A 26,394-nucleotide genomic window follows, 5' to 3' on the forward strand; every position below is an offset into this window, starting at 1 on the left:
CAGCAATCCAGCTTGTCGCCCTTTTTGTAGATAGGACACACGACACCTTCCATCCACTCCTCCGGTAAAATATCCTCCTCCCAAATCTTGGTAATCACCCAGTGCAGCGCTTTAGCCAGTGGCTCGCCACCGTGTTTTAGTAGCTCGCTTGGTATTTGGTCAACCCCAGCGGCTTTATTATTTTTGAGCCGGCTAATCTCCTCCTGGATTTCTTGGAGATCCGGAGCCGGTAGTGTAATGTCTTCCGCGCGTGCTCCTAGGTGCGTTACCGTGCCATCCTCGTCGTCTGCTGCATCGCCGTTCAGGTGTTCTTCGTAGTGCTGCCGCCACCTCTGGATCACCTCACACTGGTCCGTGAGAAGATTCCCGTTTGTATCTCTGCACATGTCGGCCTGTGGTACGTGGCCCCTGCGCGAGCGGTTCAACTTCTCGTAGAATTTCCGTGTGTCTTTAGCGCGGTACAGCTGCTCCATCGCTTCGCGATCTCGGTCTTCCTGCTGGCGCTTTTTGGTCCGGAAAACGAAGTTCTGCCTGTTCCGTGCCTGTTTATATCGCGCCTCGTTCGCCCTCGTGCGGTGTTGCAGCATTCTCGCCCATGCTGCATTCTTCTCTTCGACTAACTGCTCGCATTCGCCGTCGTACCAGTCGCTTCTTCGGTCCGGGCCCACCGTACCTAGTGCAGTGGCTGCGGTGCTACCTATGGCGGATCGGATATCTCTCCAGCCATCTTCAAGGGCAACTGCGCCTAGCTGCTCTTCCGTTGGTAGTGCCACTTCCAACTGCTGCGCGTATTCTTGAGCCACTCTGCCATCTTGTAGCCGCTCGATGTTTAGCCGCGGCGTTCGGCTTCGACGAGAGCTATGCACTGTCGACAGTTTTGAGCGCAAGCATACTGCAACCAGGTGGTGGTCCGAATCTATATTCGCACTGCGATAAGTGCGGACGTTTGTGATGTCCGAGAAGAATCTACCGTCGATTAGAACGTGGTCGATTTGATTTTTTGTTACTTGGTCCGGTGATCTCCAGGTGACTTTGTGGATATCTTTGCGAGGGAAGAAGGTGCTTCGGACTACCATTCCACGGGAGGCTGCGAAGTTCACACATCGTTGGCCGTTGTCATTTGATACGGAATGCAGGCTGTTAGGCCCGATCACCGGTCTGTACATTGCCTCCCTTCCTACCTGTGCGTTCATGTCGCCGATGACAATTTTCGCGTCTCGCAGAGGGCAACCGTCGTATGTCTGCTCCAGCTGCATGTAGAACGCTTCTTTCTCGTCGTCGGGTCTCCCTTCGTGTGGGCAGTGCACGTTGATGATGCTGTAGTTGAAGAAACGGCCTTTGATCCTCAACTTGCACATCCTTGCGTTGATCGGCTGTCACCCGATCACACGTTGGCGCATCTTGCCCAGCACTATGAAGCCGGTTCCCAGCTCGTTGGTTGTACCACAGCTCTGGTAGAAGGTAGCCGCTCGATGCCCGCTTTTCCACACCTTCTGTCCCGTCCAGCAAAGTTCCTGCAGCGCCACGATATCGAAGTTGCGGGGTTGTAGCTCGTCGTAGATTATCCTGTCACATCCTGCGAAGCCGAGCGATCTGCAGTTCCATGTTCCGAGTTTCCAATCGTGATCCTTTATTCGTCGCCTGGGTCGTTGCCGATTGTTCTGGGTCGTATTCTCTTCTGTATTGTTCGTTATGTGGGTTTTTTTTAAGGGGCGGCTTATAGGGCCTACGCCAACCACCTGTCTCGCCGGTGGGCCATCGTGCCAGGACTGCTTAAGGTCCCACCTGGGCACCAGGACAGGTCCGAAGAAGGGTAACCCACCCTTCCCTGCCAGCATACGACCAAAGTTCCCACCGGGGTTGGTTACCCGATCTTCACTAAGGTTACTCGTATCCCAGTCGACGCCACGAGGAGGCCAGGGCTAGGAGTTACTGGGCAGGAAGCTAAGGACCGCAAGTGGGGTCTATTTTATGCCTTCAGGTACAAGAGGCTTACGCACTGCCCAGTCATTGTCGAATAGTTTGCTTCTTGTACTTAAAAACCAGAACATAGATTAAGCTGTTTTTATGCATAATGCATCAAATCTTAAAAATACTGAGAAAACCCCTGATTTTTTCGTTTGTCTCTCGCGGGAAGTAAGTTAATAGAAAAAAAAATGTAAAATTAAATACATTTACATCAAACAGTTAAGGTAAAAAGTTTCAATATGTTTTAAAAAGCTAAAAATCAAGCAAGTGGCAAACTGTGTTAACTTCTTGGCCTGCTTAATTTTTTTCAATAGTATGAAAGGTATAATATTCCCATAGGTTGCTATTGAATTTCATTTTCAACCGACATCTTGTTCCGGATTACGAGTTGAAGAGTATGGTTACAAAACAAAATTTGTTGATTTGTCCACATCGGTTTCTCGGAATTTTCTGAACCGATTGGGCAAACTTGATTTTAAATTAAAGGTCCATCAGCTGCTGTTGAATTTTGTGTGGATCCGAGTTCTGGTTCCTGAATTACAGGGTGATACGTACGATCACGCAGCAAATCCCGATTCTAACGAATTTTTTCCAAAATGTAAATACAACTGTTGAATTTGTAGATCTAGGTCACCAACAGTCATTCAAAGTCTCTTTGGCCACACTGGTCATCATCGACGGATCCGGAAGCATCCAAATTCAGAATAACGGTTATATTGGTTTCTCGAAAATGTCTAGATTTGATCAACTTAGTCTCTGATATTAAATTCCATCTCCATCCGACTTCCGGCTCCGGAGTTACGGGTTGTGGAGTGCGATCACATCGAAAACTCCGATTCAAACCGATACCGCGATGAATGCAAAAAGGTGCTCTTATATATGCTTACCAAGTGTAATAAGAATGAATGACATTTCCATAATGTTATATTGTACGAACCAGCTATTAAATCATAGTTTCTAGAAATGAGAAAGGCACAATTACACCTCTAGGTGGATTAAAACAGGTTTTAAGTTTTGCCCTTTCAGACTCCGTTAAGGGAATTCTATGCTAAATTTTCAGAAAGGGTATTGAGACTATATCTAGGAACTGAAGAAGTATATTTCAAGAGCTTCGGTTTATTAAAAAGAAAGAAAACATTATGTCCCAATTTTGTCAATGTCCCCGTTTATCAGGCTGATAAAAACGAGACTTCACTGTAGCTTGAATCCGGCACATAGCGAGGTTATCCCACGGTAATCAGAGATATCACGCTTGGTCGTCAAACGGTGGGATAACAAAATTCTCACCAGTTTCCTATCTCATGCCTCCACGCGAGTCTAAGTCTATTGATGACATTTGGTCCTTAGACCGGCGACGACTGGGTGCTATCAGCCTTCTGCCGATAGTAGCAGAATGAGAGGGCGCGAACAGATCTAGCCGAGAAAACATTGCCGTAAAAATGAATAGTTGATCGGAAATTAGCCCCAATACGACTAGTTTCGATGATCACGGGTCAATACGTATTGAAAATTCGCCACGTCTGTTTTTATGAACCTAATTTCAAGCTCCGTTATTGCTAACAAGCCCGTGCATCAGGTTAACAGTCCTTTATATTTCCCTTCAGTGTTCGTTATTATTGCTCGTATACTTGTATTCCACAAACAATCGGATATGGAAAGTAAGAAATATTTTCCTTGATTTATAACATCTCGCACTATTTTTTCCTGTATGATGTGTTATCACTCGGTAGTTTTCAAGCCAATAAATATATCGTAGAGAAGAAGTAGCGAATTCTGTCCAAATACTGTTGCAATGAATAGTGATCCGGCCCATTACACAGATAAGATTAGCTTTTCTAGGCAATACTCCCACGGTCGGCTGTGTGAAGTTCAAATTGCTTTTGTTTAGGGAACATAGGATACTCTCGGTACCCGGCTGCCCAGAGTTTAAAAAAAACCAAAAACTAAACAAGATCTTTTCTTTTTCGAGTCATCGTGCACTCGAAGACTAACTAATCAACTACCTAATAAAATATGCTTTATAGCTCGCATCGCTTGCTTAGAGCGAATCCTAGACCTGATACCCTTCCAAACTACCAACTCCGCGACACCTATGGAAGAGTCTGATGAATCGTCGTCCTTCCGTTAAGTAGGTGTCTTCCTGTCTACCTTATCCTTTATCCTTCCCCGTGAACGATGGAGATGGGGGTGGCCGGCAATGAAGACTATCATACTGTTGAGGTTTTAATATGGGTCGGATTGGTATGAATTCCTACTTACCATTTCCTAAGCAACGCTTATTAGATAATCAGCAGTCAAACATGATGAAGTCAGTGTGCAATCTGCCAAAATCATCGTCACAACGCAACGCAACGGTAATCAGAGATATCACGCTTATCACCTTTTTTGTAGATTGGAAATTTTAATAGTGCCAAGGCCTATATACACTGGGATGCAGTATAAAATATAAAGGATGCAGTATACATTCGACGACGTGTTTTAAGTTGTTTTACGAAGCAAATGATTCTGCTTGATTATTGTTTTTGATTATCAGTTCCTCATGACGTCGATGGTGGAATTGTACAGCACTAACTTCTGCTATGTTGAGTTTCATGTTCACCTTCACCACGGGAATCGATGGTCTTACCGGACGCTTCGAGAAGTCAACAGTAACAACACATTTTGGCCGCATCTGATTTTGATTCTGTTGGTAGACAAAGCGGCGCACAGATAGATTTAATTGCGTGTCCTACTATAGCAGTGGAGTGTTTTTTAGCTTTTGAACGGAACAAAATGAGAAACCAGGATGCTAGGATGCTCATAATTCCCTTTTTTTAAAAAATAATGTGAAAAATTATGCATTTAAAGTTAGCAGTTTACTGTAAACTGTAAAGTTGGCTGTACCATACCATTTTTTTAACAAAAGCGACAAATGTTTGCGCGTCATAACTAACATTTTTACATTATTATCAGTAAAGAACTCAGAAACCTATATTCCATTTGAAATGGTGCATGACATTGAAATGCAAAGATAAGATTTTGCAACAAGGTATCTGAAAGAGATTAGCAGCTTGAATCTACTGCAAAACAAGGCGATTTGATCACAGTAGCAACCAGCAGAAACACTTTCAATCTAGCAGATATTTGATAACGACTGCGAGTAGCTTTTTTATTTCGCACATACATTTTTTTCAACTAGATATGAAGATATCAGTAAGCTGACGTGCCTTTGCCGAAAACCCCAACTTTCATCAAGATGTGTCACATCGAATCACCATGTTGATGCACTATACACACGTAATTTATTACTCTGCATAATGGCAGTATCGCACACAACCAAACTAACGTCGTTGAGCGTCACAGATGAGCACTATTCAGTGTTTGGTCTCACATTATAAACTACATGGAACCTCAGTCTATTGATCAAACAGTGTGCATCACTCTGTCGAAATAAAATAAAAAAACATCAACCAATGAAACGAAGACGCCACAAAATAATCGAAAAAGCTGAATTTTTCAACTTTCCTACCTATTGTTTTTCAAGGTCAAATGTAAATATTCGTTGCATGTTGTAGCTTTACGTCAAGTTTTTTTCCAAAAATATCATGTCAATCATGAACAAAGATCCTCTATGAAAAAGTATACTTTTGTCATCATGAAGGAATCGTAAATGTGCCCTTTGACCCGTCAGTGATAGGTATATTTATTTTGGTCGGAAGTATAATGTCACAGTTTTTCATCATTCTCTTCAATATCGATTTTAGTTCGGTGTACCATTGTTTCCAGTACCATAGTTGAAAGGTATCGATTTTATTTGTACTGTAAATAGAAATGAACAAGGTGGAGCCAGAAATGATCTGCTCATGTGGCGGAGATAAGCGAATATAAAATGTACAGTTATCAGGCAATGCGTTTCTGCAATTCTTTTGAGATTGACGATTGTCGAGACATTGCACCATTGGTTTTTAATGAAAACGATGACGCCAGACTCGCACGATCCCTAGGTTAAATTTGCAATTAAATATTCAAAAACGTAGATCTTGCTTCGTGAAACTTCTGTCATTCGACTAAAGTTTAAAAAATGACTACTGACTACTGTACTGAATCTTCTGGAAACTTACCTCGAATGAAGCTGGGTGCGGTGCACGGTTCGTCCACCGAGTTGTGCCGTTGTCGTCTTCGGGTAGCTAACAGTCTTTGTAGCGGTTTAGGTTCAATAACAAGGCCCGCCGGAGACTACAAGTGACGACCAGGCGGTTACTAGTACTGTTGTTGGTTCCCCTCCTGTGCTATCTGCTTAAAACACATTAAACCGGCTGTGGTTTGTGGGTTACTTTTATTTTTTGCACTCACGGTCTTATTTAACCTCGGGTACGCAATCACTCACACACACACAAACTAACCAACACCGTTGCCGATAGGATAATTGTCTATAGTAGAGTAAAGCAATTTATTTGAATTCTTTTTTTTTACTTCCTCTTTAGCCTTGTTCGGGCTCTTTTTCACAGCGATTTGCAAGGAGAAAGTTCAAAATACACCTCACTAAGCACTTGCACTGATTTTATTTCGCTGGATTTTCTATTTTCACACACTTTTTCGCCGGTCGCTATTATTTACGTGCTTTTCTGATTTATTCCGTTTCGGTGAGCGTACGCGGTTGCCTACAGGACTTTTACACAAAACTTTGGTTTTTTTTTCTTCAAACCATACTTCCTGCTGTAATTTATTCAGAGGACAAATTTGTTCTCCAAGTGCTAGTAGGACATCCAATCTGTAATAAGAAAATAAACAAAATTGGAGTTAGAACTGTAAAGTTATAACATAATTTGTATATAGAAACAATTGTTGTGTTTTAGTTTTTGAACATCTGACGGTTAGACTGAAATTGGTTGTCGAACTCTATCTTCTATTTCGACAGACTTCGCTATCCATTCCAAGTGTACAGGTAAATTTCAGAGTTTATGAAAGTTTAAAAGAATATCCAATGAACTGGAAAAAGCTTTAAATCGATAAATATTCAAACTTCCATTGGCTATTGGAAGGTAGGGTAAAGTGTCTATTTTCACCCTAATAAGGAGGGTACAACACTAATGCGTTAATTACTCGGCGTACAATCGATGGAATGCGTTTAAATTGGCATCGACAGCTTTGCTTCGTTGTTAAGAACCAATATAATAACACAAATTACTTGAAAACGATGAAATAATTTGAGCGCAACGAACGAGTGCCCTAATTGTCGCCCTACCATTTCACCCAATGCGTTGAATAAAGATAGCAGACACTGTTCTAACCAACGGCTTCATATGAGGAGGCAAAAATAGGCTCATTACCCCAACATCGACAGACGGTAGCGTTTCCACAAAACATTATACCATCGGTTTCTAAGGTAAGATTGATTAATTCTATACGAAAAAACCTTCCCATTAACATTGATTGACCCTGCGGCTACAACTGGTCTAGAATCAGAATCTAACCGACACAGATCTGGTTTTCATGGTAAAGCAACTTTTTGCCTTTCAAATTACCACAGTTCGGTCGTTTGGAGTCGAGCTATCGTGTCACGTTAAATATTAGGACTGAAATGAAAATGCTAACGAGGTTTTATATTTCGATAGATTTCTCAGCAGATTCCTAATGTACAATTGTAGAGCTGGTGGTACGATCCCACTCACACTGGGTATCTACTACGATACAGTTTGGAAGATCAGACTGCTAAACCAATTGCGGAAAAGCTGTTCAATTCAATTGTGCTCAATTTTGTCATTATTTTCTTTTGTTATGATTTGACCTACACTTCGATTTAAAACTGTTTGCATCAACCCTACAGATGGGATTGTAGTAATTAGTTGTAATTTGTATTATAACCGCAAAGATTTTTTTAAAATCATTTAGGGTTCTTATCGAAGAACAGTTGGTTGGCATATCTCATGTACATCAATAGTTGTTAAAGATATATGCCAGTTAACCACGAAGTCATTTTGTCGCGCTTTGTGAAAACCGCTGTCTCGATTTGATAATCGAATCATTGCATAAGAATGAAGCATCACATCCGATCAGAATTAAATAACAAAATTATAAGAGAATGAAATCCGTGTTAAAAATCTGTTCTTGTTAGTAGTTAGAATATCAGGAAATTGTAACAAGAGATAACACGAAATATAGGCTTGAAATCTTTTCTTTATGATCTACTGATCGGGTATGGGTCGAATCTATACTCTAGGTCACAAAATGATGTCGATTTGAACCCTGTACTGCCCAAACTCGTCTTTTGGGAAATGGCTTGTAGGATATTTAAAATACAATCGTATGTTGTCACTACTACGAAAACCCCTTCGCACATTCCCATCAATCATACAAATACGCAGTTTAGTTATAGTAATAGGTGGACTTTTTTTAGCTGCTTTTGCACAAGGTTTTCCATGATTCAGTGTCTTTTTGCAGAATTTGCACATAGGAATCTGCTCAGGGTGCATGACCACTGTTATGCAGGCAATGCACTTATCACTCATATGAGTAGATGTGTCCGGATAATTTGCTACTGCGATAATAAAAACTCACATTTTCACATGAAAATTTATTGGCACTCACACAATTTCTCCGAATAAATACAACGCGTTATTTCTCCGGATAAATAAAACCGCCGGAGAATGAGCAAATGAGTTTATCACGGTATCCTTTGTGCGCTCGCTGCCTTGCTGTCGCTATTCAAAACACGAAAAAACAAGTCTATCTTACTTCTTGCCGCTTTTCTTGGAAAATAAGTGTATATTTTGAGGCTTTTATTGATTTCTACAAATTTAAAATATTATCACTTTCTCCGGTGAGACGGAAAGAATCAAATAAATTTTATTCGGAAAATTATTCTCACGGTATTTGTGGAGAATTTTACTACTCATTTTATCTCGGAAAAGTTGGACATCGGATAAACTTCTTCTCGCGTTAGTGAGTGAGAATTACAATGCCTGCTGTTATAAAACGTCCCATTTTCGGTTGAAGTATGAAGGAATTGGTTTGTTCGGAATAATTCATGGGAAAAACGTTAGGAACACCGGAGAAAATGCTGCTCGAAATTATGGAATCCACTTCTCCGTATCTTATAATAATTTTTTTAATCAATTTTTAATTTTTTATGTCAAGAGTGCGCGGAGATAAGTCACGTAAGCGCATCTCTCTTAAGTCGTCTATATATACGCGAATGCTGTAGATAACGTTGCCACATTCGTTGGTGTACTGTATGTCGTTCCGCGAAACGAATGACTGTACTTGGTTAATATTTGATATGGTACTTTTGGTTATTGTTTGATATAGGGCAGCTTCTGCCAGATTGAGCACCATCTGCACTTTTAGTGATTGTTTCACTTTTCGATTAGCTGGTCTTACCAGAATATTTCCAAAAATCAATAGCAACCCAATTTGTCTGCAGTGGGGCTAGTTTTTGCCCTGTATCTATAGCGGGCCGATTTTTAGCATCGACTCTGTGCGAGATGAGAAGGTAGACTAATCTTAATTAACCGCTTATTAAAATAGATAATCTTGCATTTTTGTATTTTTTAGCACGTTAGATTCTCGTATAAGTATAAAAATGCATTGTGTTGAGATAGAACGGTAATTTTGGGCCTCACCAAAGATGCTTATGATACCTATAAGAACCTAATTGTCATGTGTGATTTAAATAAATCAAATCAGTTCATTTTAGCAACAGTTAGTACATGTAGCTGAATAAAAGCACACTAGTCCCATCGCGATAGGTTCGCCTCCTGTGATTCTGCCTATGACTCGCCGTGCGCATTCCTATCAGGTGCTTATTACAGTGCAATTACAGTGTTCCCTTGTTTAACTAATCCTTATTTTCTTTAAATATGAAAACACTTCAATTCCAGGAAATCACAATGAATTTAACTCGGGAAGTATTGTGGTTATCACTGGAAAATAGCAAAAATAGATCGCGAATCGACCATTTTTTTAAGATTTCACCTTTTCGATTTCGAAATAGACGAATTTCGCGCCAACTCGAACGAATGTTGTCAGCACCCTCTCAGATTTAATGAAACTTTCTGTACATGAAAACTTTGACACAAAAAGCCACTTTGCATACTTTGTTTTTCCAAAAATGATCTTTTTTACCTATTTTTTCAAATGGCTATAATTTAAAAATGACAAATTCTACAAACAAATGTTGTGGGAGTGATTTTCAGAAAATTAGTTAGGTTTTTGAATAACAATATTGAAACAATTCTTCTTCGACTCCTACACTGAAAAAAATCGATTTTAAAAATTTAAAGTCGATTTACAAAAAAACATCTTTGATTTGGATGAAATTTTGTTCCAAGATAGGTAATTATGTTCCCTACCTGCCGTCAAAAGTTGGTCACTTTTAAGGAAAAAAAGTTATTTGAAAAAAACTTTTCCTTGTCCAAACATAATTATTTTTTCAGTGTATTTTTAACGAAAGTGAACCAATGAAAATCATAATCATCTCAGAATCCGATTTCTCAACTGCTAGTTGTCTGATACATGCAAAAAGTATCAGTAACGAATTTGGTTATAGCATCTCGGACTAGACTGCAACGAGGCCGAAGGGATTCGTTTAACGGTGATCTGGTACTAGAACACTTAGCGCACGACCAGACAACATATTTAATATCGCGATAACCCCACCACAAGTGCAGAGACTGCTCTCCACGACCTCAATACGCCGGAGATGGGCCTTCTACGTATAATGATTGTACATGACCCGAGATATCACCCGAATTAAGTCATGACCCTTATGCATTCTCTTGGACCAAGGTTTGTTGATACCTTTGGGATTCCTGAACTTCCACGAAATTTGCCAATTCCTCTGAGAAGAAATATTTAAAAACTCATTGAAGTTACGCGATCTTGCATAAATATCAACTTCAAATGTATAAATGTGCTCCGGAATGGAGCACTGCGAAAGAATTCAAACTAAGGAAATCTGCTATGATTTTTCAGATAAAGTACTCAAAAACTCCCATGTTTTCCCCAGAAAATGCAAAGAAAGCTTTCCATGCTCCATCAAACGGAGAGCCTCCTGTAACTGTAACGATGTTGGCACGGTCGTTGATAGGTAAATATAAAACCATCAATTTTTGGGAGAATGCTGGCAGCACATCCTTTTTTATTATTGCACTCACCACTACTGTCATAATAATTAGCATAAAAGCGATGTATAGCTGTCATCATACGACGAACGTTCCGTGTATTTCAATCACAGGATGAATCGAATACACAACATGGGCCCTAGCCACCAGACGAAACATCATTTCTCTGATGATCTGTCCTTTAATCCGTCGACAGACCGGTGTTAATAATCGCATTTCATCAAGTTTTTCATTTCCATTTGTAGCGTCGCGTATAATGGAAGAAATTCGGGCGATCCGACGTTCAAAAGTCCCTTTCGCGTACAATTCTAAGCAATCTCTGCCCACCACGAAAAAGGAGACTGTTCACGGATGTTCGCGTCGAGTACTCGTTTCGTATGACCTTTAAACGTAGTTCAAATGCATTGCGTAAAACCAGGGGGAAAATGTAGGGTTTTGTAACAGCACCCTTCAAAGGACACTCTCAGGCCTTTACGAGGAAGTTTAGGAGAGAAAACTAATTTTCCTCTTTCGGAAGTTTATAGGCACATGTTCCCACAATAGGATGGACAGACTCTCGCTCTTCAGTGTACAAGAAAACGTAGAAATTAGTCGTTGTCGGTTGCGTAGCGCTCTTTTGCATTATCGGAGCGTTCCTTAAAAGAATGTTTTAATTTGTCCCCACATAATTTATATGCGGGATATGTCAAGAGATCATGCGGAGTCTCTCCACAGTAAGAAAACTTTTAATTTTTTTTCATTTTTGTTTGTACAATAAGTCGCTGTAGGCCCAATTGTTTGCAACAACGGCAGTTCATGCCTCGCAGCACAAAAAGGCGAACAGGTAGACTAGCGCCGTCCAAAAGATCAAAGTTTGGAAGAGCAGATTCGGCGAAAGGTTCGAAACGAGGCTGATGGAAAATAAGTTGTTTTGATATACTCCTTGATTTTTCCTGAACGCAATTGCTTGCGAACAAGAATTTTCACTGGCCGAAGCAAAGGGTTCTTGAAGGAGCGAAACCCATACTTCGCAATTAAGGCTTCTGTTGGAGACTACACCATCAATCTCTACTAACCGGGCCGGTACATAGACAAGATACTTCTTCGTACACGGCCAAGTGCTATTTAGTTAAATCTCGCATATATTGATGTTGTTAAATGGCTTATTTTTGTCTTCATTCAAGTTTGTTATGAATATATACCAAATTCGTTACTGATACTTTTTGTATGTATCAGGCAACTAGCAGTTGGGAAATTGGATACTGAGATGATCATCTAGACAATATAGATCATTTTTGGAAAAACAAAGTATGCAAAGTGGCTTTTTGTGACAAATTTCTCATGTACAAAAAGTTTCATCAAAATCTGAGAGGGTGCTGCCAACTCTGAATATGATTTAGCGCGAAATTCGTCAGTATAACAAAGCTATAGTGTGCATCAATCGTTTTATGAATCGTTTTTCGAACGACTTCTGGTCTTGAGTCCAAAATCTTAGGAAGATACAGAGGACGAATTTCGCGCCAAATCGTATTCAGAGTTGGCAGCACCCTCTCAGATTTTAATGAAATTTTATGCACATGAAGACATTGCCATAAAAAGCCACTTTGCATACTTTGTTTTTCCAATAATGATCTAGACTGTCTTTTGAAAAGGGCCAAATTTTTTAACCAATTATTTTCAAATGGTTATAGTCTGAAAATGACAAATCCTACAAAAAATGTTGTAGGAGTGATTTCCACAAAATTAATCAAATTTTTGAATAAAAATATTGAAAAAATTCTTCATTGATTTCTACACTGAAAAAAGTCGATTTTAAAAATTTAAAGCCGTTTTACAAAAAAAAAAAACCATTTTTGATTTGGATGAAATTTTGTTCCAAGATAGGTAATTATGTTCCTTACCTACCGTCAAAATTTCAAGTTGGGCACTTTCAAGAAAAAAGTTATTTGAAAAAAACTTTTCCTTGTCCAAACTGAATTTTTTACTTCAGTGTATTTTTATCGAAAAATAAACCAATGAAAGTCATAATCATCTCACAATCGAATAAAATTCAGTTTGTGAGAAGATATTGTCTAATTTAGCAACTAAGTATATTTTTATTAAGGGGACACATATCTTTTCATTTTTCATAAAATCGATTTTTTATTAGTTTATCTGAAATTACAACTCTTCAAGAATGTTTTCTTAATTTTTTTTATAGAGATCCGACAAGAAATCGAAAGTTACAGCGCTTCAAAGCGCGCTTCGTCCACCAAGAGCAGTGGTAATTTGAAATTTTAAACTCGATTATCTCGAAATGTCGTTTTCCTAAAAATGGTTTTTCCGTGACCACGATTGCCGAAAATCTACTCAATCGATTTTCTTAATTTTTTTCAATTGATCGTAATTAATTTTTCTCGTACTTTAACGATTTTTTTTATGCATAAATTTTTGTTTCATGAATAAGAATTTTTTAATACAATTTTTAGAGCTTAAAACAGCGATCATTTACTAAACTTCGCGAATGCAGGAAAAAACTATTATTTATTCAACTAATCGTTAAGGTATGAGGAATTCTCACATACTAATGAATTTTTTCGAGTTTGGGGATTTTGGATAATCTATTGGTCTTTAACCGTGATCACCGCAAACCTCTTAAATAAAAAGGGTTTCGGGGAAAAAGCCATAACTCCGCCAAATATCAATATATTTTTATAAACTTTAATGAAATCATTGCTTTATGCCTTTACGTAAATTCAAACTTTCTTGACATTTTTGTCCCGAAAAGGTATGTAACCCCTTAAACAAGAATCCCATTGAAAAGAGTTTATGTCATTAAACAAATATTCCATTATTACTTCTTTATTTTCTTGTTTAATTCTGAGGAAGGATCAGGGAAAGAAATAACCACGGCATTATGTATTGAATTTTACATAATCAATTATTTATTTTTGTATATAACACTTGTCTTAAAACTATCTTCATGCATGCTATTTTGTATTATTTCTATACAAGGAAAATATTTTTGGTTCATCTTCTGAATTAGCATACCTTTTCGCCTCTACTTTGTCTCCAGGAATAGGCACAAAACTGTGGAATTTCTGAGTGCTAGATATTGTTTTGACATTTTAATACAGTTATTCGAGTTCTTCTGACATTTTGTTCTAGTGTTCAGTGGATATGTAGCAGAAATGTAATTTTTGATATTTTTATCAGTTTGTTCAATTGCCCAGTTATATAACTTTCGGGGAGTTGTTGTGGTATTTTCACACTCGCGAGCAAAACTGGCTTCTTTTGCCATTCGCTTGAGAGTGCCACCAATAGCATCACAGGGTCCTTTTCTATGGGATGTTGCAAAAAATGCCATTCTGCACTTAATTCATACTTTGACTGGACTCTACACAAGCTTGCGAAGTTTTTCTTATTTTTGTATTGTGCTGCTGCTCTATCAGACATAAAATAAATTTTAGAAAATTGTCAATTGCTTCATAAAATTTATCATTTTTGAGATGAACAAATGAACTGCGATCTTCCAGTCTTTCAGTCTTCATTCAACTATGTTATGAATATATACGAAATTCGTTACTGACTTTTTGCATGTATCAGGCAACTAGCAGCTGGGAAAATGGATTCTGAGATGATTATGACTTTCATTGGTTTAGTTTTCGATAAAAATACACTGAAGAAAAAAATTCAGTTTGCACCAAGAAGTTTTTTCAAATAACTTTTTTTTCCTTGAAAGTGCCCAACTTGAAATTTTGACGGTCGATAGGGAACATAATCATCTATCTTGGAACAAAATTTCATCCGAATCAAAAATGGGGATTTTTGTAAATCGACTTTAAATTTTTAAAATCGATTTTTTAGTGTAGGAGTCGATGAAGAATTTTTTCAATATTTTTTTTCAAAAATTTGACTAATTTTGTGAAAATCACTCCTACAACATTTTTTGTAGGATTTGTCATTTTTAGACTACAGCCATTTGAAAAAAGTTGGTAAAAAAAGTTTGGTCCTTTTCAAAAGACAGTCAAGATCATTTTTGGAAAAACAAAGTATGCAAAGTGGCTTTTTGTGACAAAGTTCTCATGTACAGAAAGCTTAATTAAAATCTGAGAGGGTGCTGACAATATTTGTTCGATTTGGCACGAAATTCGTCAGAGGAATCGAGTGTAGGATAAAAAAGCACATCAATAAAGTGAATAGGTACCAAAAGATTTCTTTCCAATTGTTGCTCAGCAGAAATAATACTTATTGTCTAAAAGATGTATTGAGATGAATTCTAGAGTCCTGTTTTTATTCGTTCTTACGACATGGAAGCGGGAAAACCTAAATTACTCAATTGAAACATCAATGTACCAAAACCAGAAAATGCAGAAGATGCAAGAAATAAAGAGGCGATTCTCGATTTTGTCGCCTTTTGACACAAAACTATAAGTTAAAACAAACATGCTGAAGAAAGGATTTACTCGGATTTCGCTTGGTTCGTCTGGTAGAGACCATCATACGTATTTTCATGCGAGGCTGACAAAAACTAGTCAAAAAGCTATTGCAATCGAAGAACATTGTAGTAGGACTATCCCTATACTTTTATGACTCCAGTTGATGTGCGGGACTTCCATCGCAATCACCGCAAGCCTTATTAAAAAGAGCACCATAACTCTATAAATCAAAAAAATATATATAAAAAATAATGTTCTAGCATGTATATAAGCTCATAAACGGATTTCTTCTTAAACGTTTGGTACTTAAATCAAAGAAATTCGTTGCAACTTCTAGCCTAAACACAAGTTTGAAAACGTTGTTTATAAGCGGCGTGGGCATGAATGGGTTAAACTAGTGGTGAAATGATTTATCCAAGTAGCACTGCGCAGTGCTGGGATCGCGAACCGATCATGTAGCTACCGAACCATCTAAACCACCACTATAGACTTCCATTCGGGTGCACAGTAGCTAATAACGGGTAAGCAACACATGCACGCGATTTGAAATCGCGATTGTTACGAAAATCGAGGTAACCATCAGACGAAACTCTGTTACGCAAAAGAAATATGCGCGCAGTTTATGATTGAAAAAAAAAATGGATTTATTGTTGTACCCATACCAGATTTCAATCGGGATGTCTCTTATTTATGAACATGAGAAAGGCGACAACTTTCATTTCAGTTACTGCACTGTTGAGGTTTTTTTGTCAAAATATTCAGTATTAACAGACCACGAAGATCGTCACCATGAAATATTATACTATAAAATCAATTTGATTATTTGCCGAATAATAGACACCCTAATTCATAGGTGTGGTGAACGATGCATTTAGGCGCCAGTACGTGAGATTCACTTTTGGTTTGGTAGTGAATGGTTGTTGGAGGTTGAAAGGGAAACCTAACACCGATTTGCTACCAGCGAACGCTAACTCTTTTTAGAGTAATTGTGTGCGCTCATAGATTCTGTTACTATACAGCGACTTAGCCACGTTCCCAGAAACGTATGAACGAATATGTACATATGATGAACCACATCATGAAATTTGGCCCACTCAAGTGATCGTAAAAGGCACGTAAAATTTAATGTAATCACTGGCAAAGGTAGACACAATGTGCCTCATGTAAAGTCTATCAAAACGAAGGTATTCCAACATGTTTCAAGTTCGCCAGCACTGGTTGTGTTCACTTACTCACCAGATGAAATCCAAAAGATCTCACATACAGGTATGATGTACTTTCTCGTCTGCGGCTTACATACTGACAGACAAAAGAAAACTTCGCACTGCGCAGCTAACAAAGGAAGGTGCCTTAAAGTTCACTACGCATATTCTGCTCTTAAGTAGCCACAGCTATTATGAGACGCCGTCCAAGGAAACCGACGAATACAAATACGAATACATTTCGACGAGACACGCAAAGTCGTCAGCGCTGTTTGATTACTGACAGAGGAGCGGTGCGATTGTTCAGCTGTTTTGAGGTCTTTTACTTGTTCTTGCTAGAAAAAAGATTCGTTTGAATTTCATATGTTTATGTACGCTGTATGTACGTTTCTATCTGCGCTTTGTTTTGACAATAATAATAGAGTAGTAACGGTAGCATATTGTACCTTGAAGCAGATCGCAATACATTGTAGCTCGTAACGGTATGTCTAATAGTAGAAACGAAAAGTAGGTGTAATAAATGAATAATGACCTGTGTTAGGTTTGATAGAGGGAGGGGATGCGCTTTCTAGATCATGACGAATTTAGTTAGTGTACGGTGTACCGTTTATCTGCTATATAATAATTCTAATGACTACATCCGCAAATTAGTTTCATCCTAACCCACGTAAAGTTGTAGTTATGATTTTCTCAAAAATATCATAATAATCAAGGCAGGTCATATAGGATAATGAGCCGATTTTAACACTATTCCTATTATAAACCATTTGAAGCAATTGGTTAGAGCAGCATCTGCCATCTTTTTTTTATCGCATTGACTCAAATGATAGGATGACAATTGGAACACTGGAATCAAGTTTTCGTTGCGCACTATTTAGAAGTCACATTTGTTATTATACTAATTTACGAGCATATCATTAAGTGAATGCAAACTTTTATTTTTCCTAAAGGAAAAAAGGTATATACCAGTTTGTGCATATGTACACGGAAAAAATCCGTTCATAAATTCATGAACAAAAGATCACGATTTCATGAACTGAACGATTTACGAAAACCTGAAATTATGAACAATAAGCCTCGTATTTATGAAACTATTCGTGTTTTCAAAAAACTGGTTCGCCCCGAATATATACATGGCGTTACATTCGAATATTTTGTTGCGTTACTGTTGTTGTTCTAGAGGGATTTTTAGTTTTTGTTATGATTCATGTTCATGATTTGGGAATACACAGCTGACAGTCATGATTCCAGGAGCTTAATCGCGATTTCTGTGATTCCTCATTAGAGATGGTCGGGTTTCATTTTTTTCGAACCCGAGAGCATGAAAATTTAAAAACCCGAACCCGACCCGAGCCCGAAATAATAAAATTTGAAAAACCCGAACCCGACCCGAGCCCGAATATTGTAAAATTTGAAAACCCGAACCCGACCCGTACCCGAGAATGAAAATTTTATAAAACCCGAACCCGACCCGAACCCGAAAATTTAAAATTTAAAATTTGAGAAGTCTAATCCAAATCCAACTTGCTAATACGGAGGATCAACCAAAGATCTCAAAGATTTTTAATTCTAGGCACCCGAGCTGGATCCTAGGCTCATCGAAGAATAGTAGAACTCGAAACTGAAGTAGCACCATACACATTGAGTTATATCTGCATATGGCAAAACAAATCACTGCCGAGTAGAATCCGCATTTATATTTACTATTATTGAACGTCGAATTTGTAATGTTCTGACAAACTTATAAATCGTCGATATCTTAACCGGAAATCAAGTTAAATCGTTTTTTTTTCGGATTCGGATTATTCCAGCAATTAATCCAACGTTTGTCGCAGGATACACATTTTGTCCATCATTGATTTGATTGTCCTTCTCGAACCCCGCTTTGGTGTTCGCTGACAAAGGATTCAACGTTTTTGAGAAAATCCGAAATTACAGAAACTAGACATATTTTGATCTCAGCATCATCAATCATTATTTAGATCTTATTTTAGGGTTTCTTTACTAAAATTCTAAATTTTGGTCTGATTTTTCTAACCTTGCATACTTTGTGTTTCTCATTTTTTGTTTATATTTCTTTGGCAAATATCAAATTGAACACTTATTATGTTATCAACGAGAATTTTCAGCACCTCAATGAGTTTGCAGTTCGATCTCTGATAGGAGCAATCTGTTTGATCTTGTAGGATCATTTTCCTACGCGCCGATTTTGATCTTTTAACCGTTAAAACGGCCAAAATGATAGTAACCTGAGCAATCATTACCTGTAAAATCAAGTTTTGTTTTCAATTTGATATTAAACTTTGTCTAGCATATAATATCGTTCTGCCTCGATAGTTGTTACAATCGATCTTGTGGCACTGCTAGTAGACAGGGCATACGAAGGCATCTAATCCGAAGGTATTTCTTCTTCCTACTAGATTATCTCGATCACGCAGTGTATTGCTTCGTACAGCTGGTCACTCCCGGCTGTTAGAAGTTCGGCCAGAACTCTTTCTTTCTCAGCGGCTTCACCATTTTTTAATCTTCCTCACATGGGGTAGCGTGGGTGGATCAACAATTTGTTCATCATCCTTTATCCTCATTCTGTTTGTAAATTCTCGTTTGTACTTTCAATAGCTACTCACAACGCTCCTTCCAGCTAGCAACCGCTTCTGTACGAATTTGTCCACATGATCGACGGAGTGATGCTTTTTCTCCTCATGTTGGCAATCGTTTTGTAAAATCTTCATCCGTAATTCCTGGCAAAACTTCTCTCTGCCTCAACGAGTTCCCTGTTCTGGCAATTTCTGTGGTTTCACGTGTGGCATTCGATTCATTCAAGTTTTCGTGCATGATCCTCGGCAACACTCAAATGAGTGTCGCTGTAAGTTCAGATCTTAATGATCAGTCAAGTTTTGCCATTCGGGTGTGCTTTCTTCCCTCTTGCCCTGATTCTTGTGTCCCTGATGATGCAAATTACAGCATGTTTCGGACACTCTCCGTAGCTCGTGTCTAGACGCCCATAGAATAGACTTGAGCAAGGTACCCACAGGTACTTCAGTTTTCACAGCACCCGAGCAAGAAGAGTTCCTTTCACAGGTTACAACGGGTTTCTGACGTTCCAAGTGCCGAGTTGCCATTCAGTTCTATTGTTACATCTTTCAGGGTTTTTGGTTGTTTATTGGGCATACCGCCTTACCAGAGCTGCGATACCTAGGCTGGTGAAAGTGCTGCCATCTTGGATATAGTTGACGAATCAGGACATTTCTTCTTCAGCCGGCCTTTCCGCGACCGACGCTGTTTACAGCCACTCCCACCATAGAGATCAGACGGGCGGTGGTTAGATATTTTCGTCCGCACCCCCTTATCAGATTCATCAACAGTGCTATATTTGAAAGTGAACCATCTTGGTTACGCAACTTTTTTTCCGATCTTTTTTGAATGCAAATAATTAAGCAGTCTTTATTTTGTTATATTCGTATGTAATTTTAAATGTTCTTTGATTCGATGGCATTGTAAGGGAACACGTATCCGGCGGTTGGTGCCAATCAAGCTGAAATTTTTTTAGATTGAGCAAACTAATTTATTTGTTTAATGTGTATTTGACTAACTAGGAAATGAACCCACTGGGTTTTTAACGCGCGTTGAGAATACGCATGGTCTTGAGTGAATGATGACTTTTGAATTATATATGAGAATTGAAAATTGGCAATTCGCGTTTTCATTGTAATATCGCAACGTTTACTCGAAGGAGGTGGAACATTTCAAGTTACGGGATCTCAATATGCTTGTGATAATACCTATAAAGGATCATTTATAAATTCTGCGATGCTATTAGGTGGAAGAGCTATGACAAGCATGGACATAACTGGGATGGGGAGCACGTCATGTGCTTTGACGCAATCGGCCGTTTTACGAACGATTGTACATTTGTACGATGTATACAGGAAAATCCATAGAACATGGACAGGTTTGCGTGCATCGACAGTATTGTGCCGCTACAAAAAAGGAAAAAAAACGAAATCATTTGGTTCGTATTAGACCAAGGGAATAAAGAGCTTCGTAATAAGAGAGAAAGTTAGTATTGGGCAATCTTTGTGTTACAATTTTTGAATGGTCAACAATACCATAAACTCATTATTTATGGTTTATTTTATATTGTCGACAACACTCCCGACAGCCGGCTGCCCGGAGTTCAAGTTGTTTTCGATGAAACAAACTCTCGATAAACGGTTACCCCAGAATTTAAACGCCTTCACACCTACAACACCCACTACCCAATCCGTGGTACTTTTGGGAGTGTCACTGAGTCGGGACCTTCCGTTAACCCATTCATGCCCATGTTGTTTGTGGACAACAACGTTTTTAAACAGCTATAACTTTTGGTTGAGGCATGATTTGCTCACAAAAACAAGTAAGGCTAATAAATGTGACTATTGCGTTTCATTTGAGTATTAACAGTTGCAAGGATCAGCTCTAGAACTGAAGTTATTTTAATTAGGCTGATTGGATTCAGATGGAGCAGTGCTGCCAGGGACAGTTTACGTTGAAGACGGAAAATGAATTTTTCATATATCTTCGTTAAGTTGCTAGATTTTTGAAAAGTGATAAAACTTATCAATTTAGACAGTCTTTGCATACATTTTCCACGCAAGTGGACTATTCTAGAAAAATTGTATTGCGCATTGGAAGGTAAAAATTGAGCAGCTTCTAGAACTGCGAGGGTAGCACCTAGCTTTATGAAAAAAGGCTTTTCGTGTTTGTTGACCCCACCGTTTTCAAGGAAAAATAGTTTTTAAACGCTACCTGAACTAGAAAAAAGTTGGGCATGAAAGGGTTAAACAAGTACCACATCAACACTTTCTTTCTTGTATCACAAGAACACAAAACCTATAACTAAATAGTTAATACATTTGGGTTGCTACGCCGAACCAAGCTTCGATTCCACTAGTTCCCATCGGCTTAACCAGAGCTCCTTTTCTTCCGGGATATCACGCGACTAGGTTTTAGCTCAGGAACACAAATTGCGTCTCTGTTTTTGAAGCTAGCGTCAATCCGGCGCTAGCTTAGTCCGGCTCTAACGAAAATTTTATGTTTGAAGTGTATTTCGTGATTTACTGAGAATCATTCAAATGGCGAGAAATTGGTTGGTTAAAAATCTACTCATATGATAAAATTTCAACCGTTACCTAAAGGGTATTACTATCAATGATTAATCAAACTTTTTATTAAAAAATCATATCAGGTTTCTTTTGCAAGTTCAATTTATACAGAATAACGGAGGGCAGAGCTCTGGTGTGATGAGAGGGTTCATATTATAGGGCACCATCTGGACGTTGTTCGCGGCATTCCACTCCATGGTCTTTTTCCGTAATAGCCAGATGCCAAATCCGGCTAAAACAGAACTGAATAATTGTGTTGGCTTGAGGAAAGATGACAGACGTTTTTCCAGAAACTCTTGCGCATACATTTCCCGATTGATGATCCCGTTTGCGATGTAAATGTTGATCTTCAAGCCACAGGAACTGATGGCTTGCCAAACGAGATAATTCTTTGTGAACTTCAACAGCTTAATGTGTTAATGTGAAAATCTCTTTCACATTTATTTTCTCTTCCAGTCGACACATACTAGTTATTTCCAGGAAGCTGTTCAAAGTCTTTATTGACGTAGCTTTCATCATCCTGTACCACTAAATCAAATTTCGACAGCATCATCTTGTACAGCTTTCGCGATCGTTCTCTGGACGATTTGTGTTACCACCTTCTTGTAAGTCGACATTCCGGCTTTTTTAACTCAATGCACGATTTTAGACGACACTCTCAGCTTGCTTGCGACATCTTGTACGGGGACGTTGAGGTTCCTCATGAAACAGCTGGTCACTGCTACTTATATACATTTTTAAAATAAGGATTATACAGGTTTTTTTGAATGACGGATGAAAAAATGCATCAAGTTGAAGTAGACCAATATTTGATCGATTTTTATAACTCGAAAACTTATTATCATTCTTTTAGGTCCAGTACAAAACTGAGAAAATTTCTTGCTGCAAGATTTTCTCATATTCAACTGCTAATGGGATCATTTTAGAGTTTTAGATAATTTTCACCAAAATAATACTCTGATAATCTAACCGATTTACCTCAAAATGATCCAAAATATACAGCGAAACAACTCGAAGAAAATATCAATTTGCTGCCGTACACTTCACTGTAAACACTTTGCGAATGGAAAATTAATAATTTTGGATGGTAAATCAAACTGTATATTTTCGCATCACAAATTAAGTGGTAACAATTTATGAAACTGACTACATTGAAGCCACACCAGACGATGTTCAGTATGCCAGCAAATGGAAATTCGAACCGAAGGTGTTGGTGTGGGCAGCCTTTTTTGAGAAGGGTATTTAAGTGCCTCTAAACTATCCAAACAATGCTAAAGGGGTCGATGCAGATGTTTATATCAGTAAATGATTGCTGAAGTTTTCATTGAAAAATATTACGTTCGCAAAGAAATCATGTTTTGATTTGTATTGTATTGTATTGTCTTCGATTTAAAAAAGTTACATCGCACAGACTTAGAATTAAACACTAACTTAATCCTATTTTTAATTTAAACGATTCTCTACTAATATTGAAATCAAACAAATGATAGACACTATTGAAGAGTTGACAGCAAACATCCAGAGAATTATTCTGGCCGTACTGCGTGCGATGTGTTGAGCGTCGAAAAAAAAATCAATTCTCCGGAAAGATCTTCCCGGAACGTTGAGGTCGAGTTTTGCTAGAAGCGCTGGGGAGTCTATGTTGGCCGTCAGAAAGTCGAAAATGGAAAGTCGTTGCAGAAAGATCCGTCTGTTTCGCAGTGTAGGGAGATTGATGAGGATACAGCGATCTTCATATGGAGGAAGCTGGAAACGGTTTTGCCAGGATAACCAACGAAGTGCAAACCTGGTAAAGTTCTTCTGTACCCGTTCGATACGATCAATGTGTATGGTGTGATACGGAGCCCAAATAGTAACGCCATATTCTAGAATACTGCGTACCAGTGTAATGTATAGTGTTTTAGACAATACACATCATTGAAATCAAGAGTGTTGCGTTTGATGAGTCCAAGTACAGCGTAGGCTTTAGCAATAACGGAAGAGTAATGTGCGGTAAAGCGTAGCTTACAGTCGAGAATGACACCAAGGTCCTTGACGGAGCAGAACACATTGAGTATTCGAACTTAATTGGAGTATGTACTCGTGTAAAAGTGATTTATTGCATTTTTGAATATTCACACTGATTCCGTTTCTGTCGCTCCAGTCAATGATCCTATCGACGTCCATTTGCAATGCACAACAGTCTACCATAGTTGTTATGACACGGTAAATTTTCAGATCATCAGCATACATGACTTTAGAAGACGATAATTCACTACAGAGGTCGTTCACAAAGAGTACAAATAGAAGAGGTCCGAGATGACTCCCTTGAGGAACGCCCGATGAAATGTGGAAAGGATCCGAGAGTGTAGTTCCAAGTTGCACCGAGGCGCTACGGTTCGCAAGATACGAGGAGATCCAATTAGTCAGTTCCAAGTTTTCATTTTCCAAAAATCGACAGAATGACTGAGTAGACAAAAATACCACAATAACCAAAAAAGTACAATAATTTAAACGTGTCAAAAGCACGTCAAACCGAACATTTTTGAGCTGTTATTGACCGTATAGTGTACGACAAGGACTCCCTCCCCCTCTAAACGAGCAGCAATTGATTTCTCGAATCACGCGAAGGTTAAAAAAAATCGACATTATCACCGTCCAAAACATAATACGAGTTGTTTGCCGCACACTGCGTAAAATCGAAGTCAACGGTCTGCTTACTGTAAATTTATATTACGACAGTTAATAAATATAATTAAGTACCATTAAGAGGAATTTTCAATTCGATGTTTTGTTTGCAATTTAGTCTAACAACTTTCCGAACACATGTTTGTGAATTATTCATAGTTCTCGAGAATATCTCAAGTCGCGCTCGCTCTTTCATCGGTTCGCGCCAGATTTTACGCTGAATCTTCAACATTGATTACATACAACAATGATGATGATGATGATGTACACATTCATAGTGCTTCCCTAGCTGGGGTATGTTGGATAATATTTACGTCTAAACAAAATATACCTAGTCTTTCACCACTAACGTCAAGACATAAGTATTTTTAGAATCATGTAGATGCTCCCTGGTGAAGGTGTTTTACACATTTCAAGCATTTGTATATAAACAGATTTCTTTTACGGTACCGTCACTCACCCACCATGCTTGTAGACTAAATAGTAACTCTTTTGTTGGACATTAATTTCTTAAACATAAACATGCACGAATAAGGATTTTTCCTTGCAATTTACGAAATCCTAAATAAATAACATTTATTACTCGATAGCTACTTATCGAAGGCTACGGCACAATTAAATACAATAAAATAAAAAAACTACTCTTCTCCTAAAAAAAGCGAATGAACAAACTTGCAGACCCGACCGTCGAAGGTGGAATGTTGGTGTGAAGTGTACTGCTGCTTATAATGAATAATTGCTCATATGGCGGCCACTCATCTCCTTCGTCGCCGCGTGACAGACACCACCATGGCCACGGTTCGGATTACGTAACTAACGACGATCCGCTCGTCCGCCCGCCTTCAATGGCAGAAAACTATCAACCATTACGCGCACGTCAGTCAGTCATCGAAGTAGTGCAACCACACCGCACATAAAACTCCAAATTTCATTAGCGGCCGGCTACGTTGTGGGGAACATTGAATCCTCCGTGAAGCGCATCGAGTGAACGCAGTTTCCGGAAGAGAGCGCACCATGCGCTACTCGCCGATACCTAGCTGGTGGTGCCCTGCTGTTACACGATGTTCCTTTGACCAGGGCCGGTGAATTCGCGTATGTCTGGTAGATGACGGTTAGCTTCCTTTCGCTTTTTTTTCTCCCTCTCTTGTGTCGAGGCATTGCTGCATTGATGAATCATTTGTTCGAAAGAAAATACCTTCAGCCTCTAGCGCATGGATTTCTCGTTTCTGCATTGGGTGTGCACTGCTTTCAAGATCCACTGGTTTTAATGAAATGCGAGTTTGTGTGGTAATTTCGGTGATTCTTTATGGCCTGACGGAGGTTATGAATTAGAGTAAGAAAGAGCTGTAAAGTGGCAAGCAATACTAATTAATTGAATTTTATTTTGGAACTCATTGAACTTTCGTCATTTTGCTCTTCCGGATAATGGGCTCGGGTTCACTACCGATCACGAATCTTGGCAGCTGATTAGCTGTTTATTTTTGAAGAGCGAGTGAACTAACGCAATCAACAACGATCAAGGTCTGCTCTTGATTGAATTTTGAAACCAGAGTCAACCTTTCCCGCTTATGGTGTATGTAGAACATCATAACTTTAAACAGCTATAACTTTTCTATAAGATTTGTTAACAAAAACAAGTAGGGTTCATAATTGGGGTTATCACCTTTCATTTGAGCACTCACAATTGTTAGTATTACCAGTACAATTGAAGTTATTGCAATTGAATTGATTGGATTCCGTTGAAGCAGTGCTGCCAAGGACAGTTTCAGTTAAAGGTGAAACATGAAGTTTCTGTATAACTTCATTGTCTTGCAATTTTATTGAAAACTGATAAGCCTATCGATCTAGACTGTATTCGACTCTCATTTCCATGCAATTGGACTATTTACATATTCTATGAGAATTATATTGAGCA

General features: G+C 38.7%; 1 protein-coding gene across 5 annotated transcripts in view; it reads right to left on the bottom strand.

The window, feature by feature from the left end:
* Positions 1–26,394, bottom strand: part of LOC131678277 (E3 ubiquitin-protein ligase Ufd4) — a 127,873-nt gene that overhangs the window by 83,267 nt on the left and 18,212 nt on the right. For 4 of the 5 annotated variants that reach the window (XM_058958304.1, XM_058958303.1, XM_058958302.1 and 1 more), the window contains exon 2: positions 6,069–6,718. The gene's annotated coding sequence lies outside the window, so the exon portion shown is untranslated. The remainder of the gene's footprint in view (positions 1–6,068; positions 6,719–26,394) is intronic. The other variant, XM_058958301.1, reaches the window with a different exon arrangement.

The sequence above is a fragment of the Topomyia yanbarensis genome, chromosome 2 (assembly GCF_030247195.1).
Source record: "Topomyia yanbarensis strain Yona2022 chromosome 2, ASM3024719v1, whole genome shotgun sequence".
In the NCBI taxonomy this organism is placed as follows: Eukaryota; Metazoa; Arthropoda; class Insecta; order Diptera; family Culicidae; genus Topomyia; species Topomyia yanbarensis.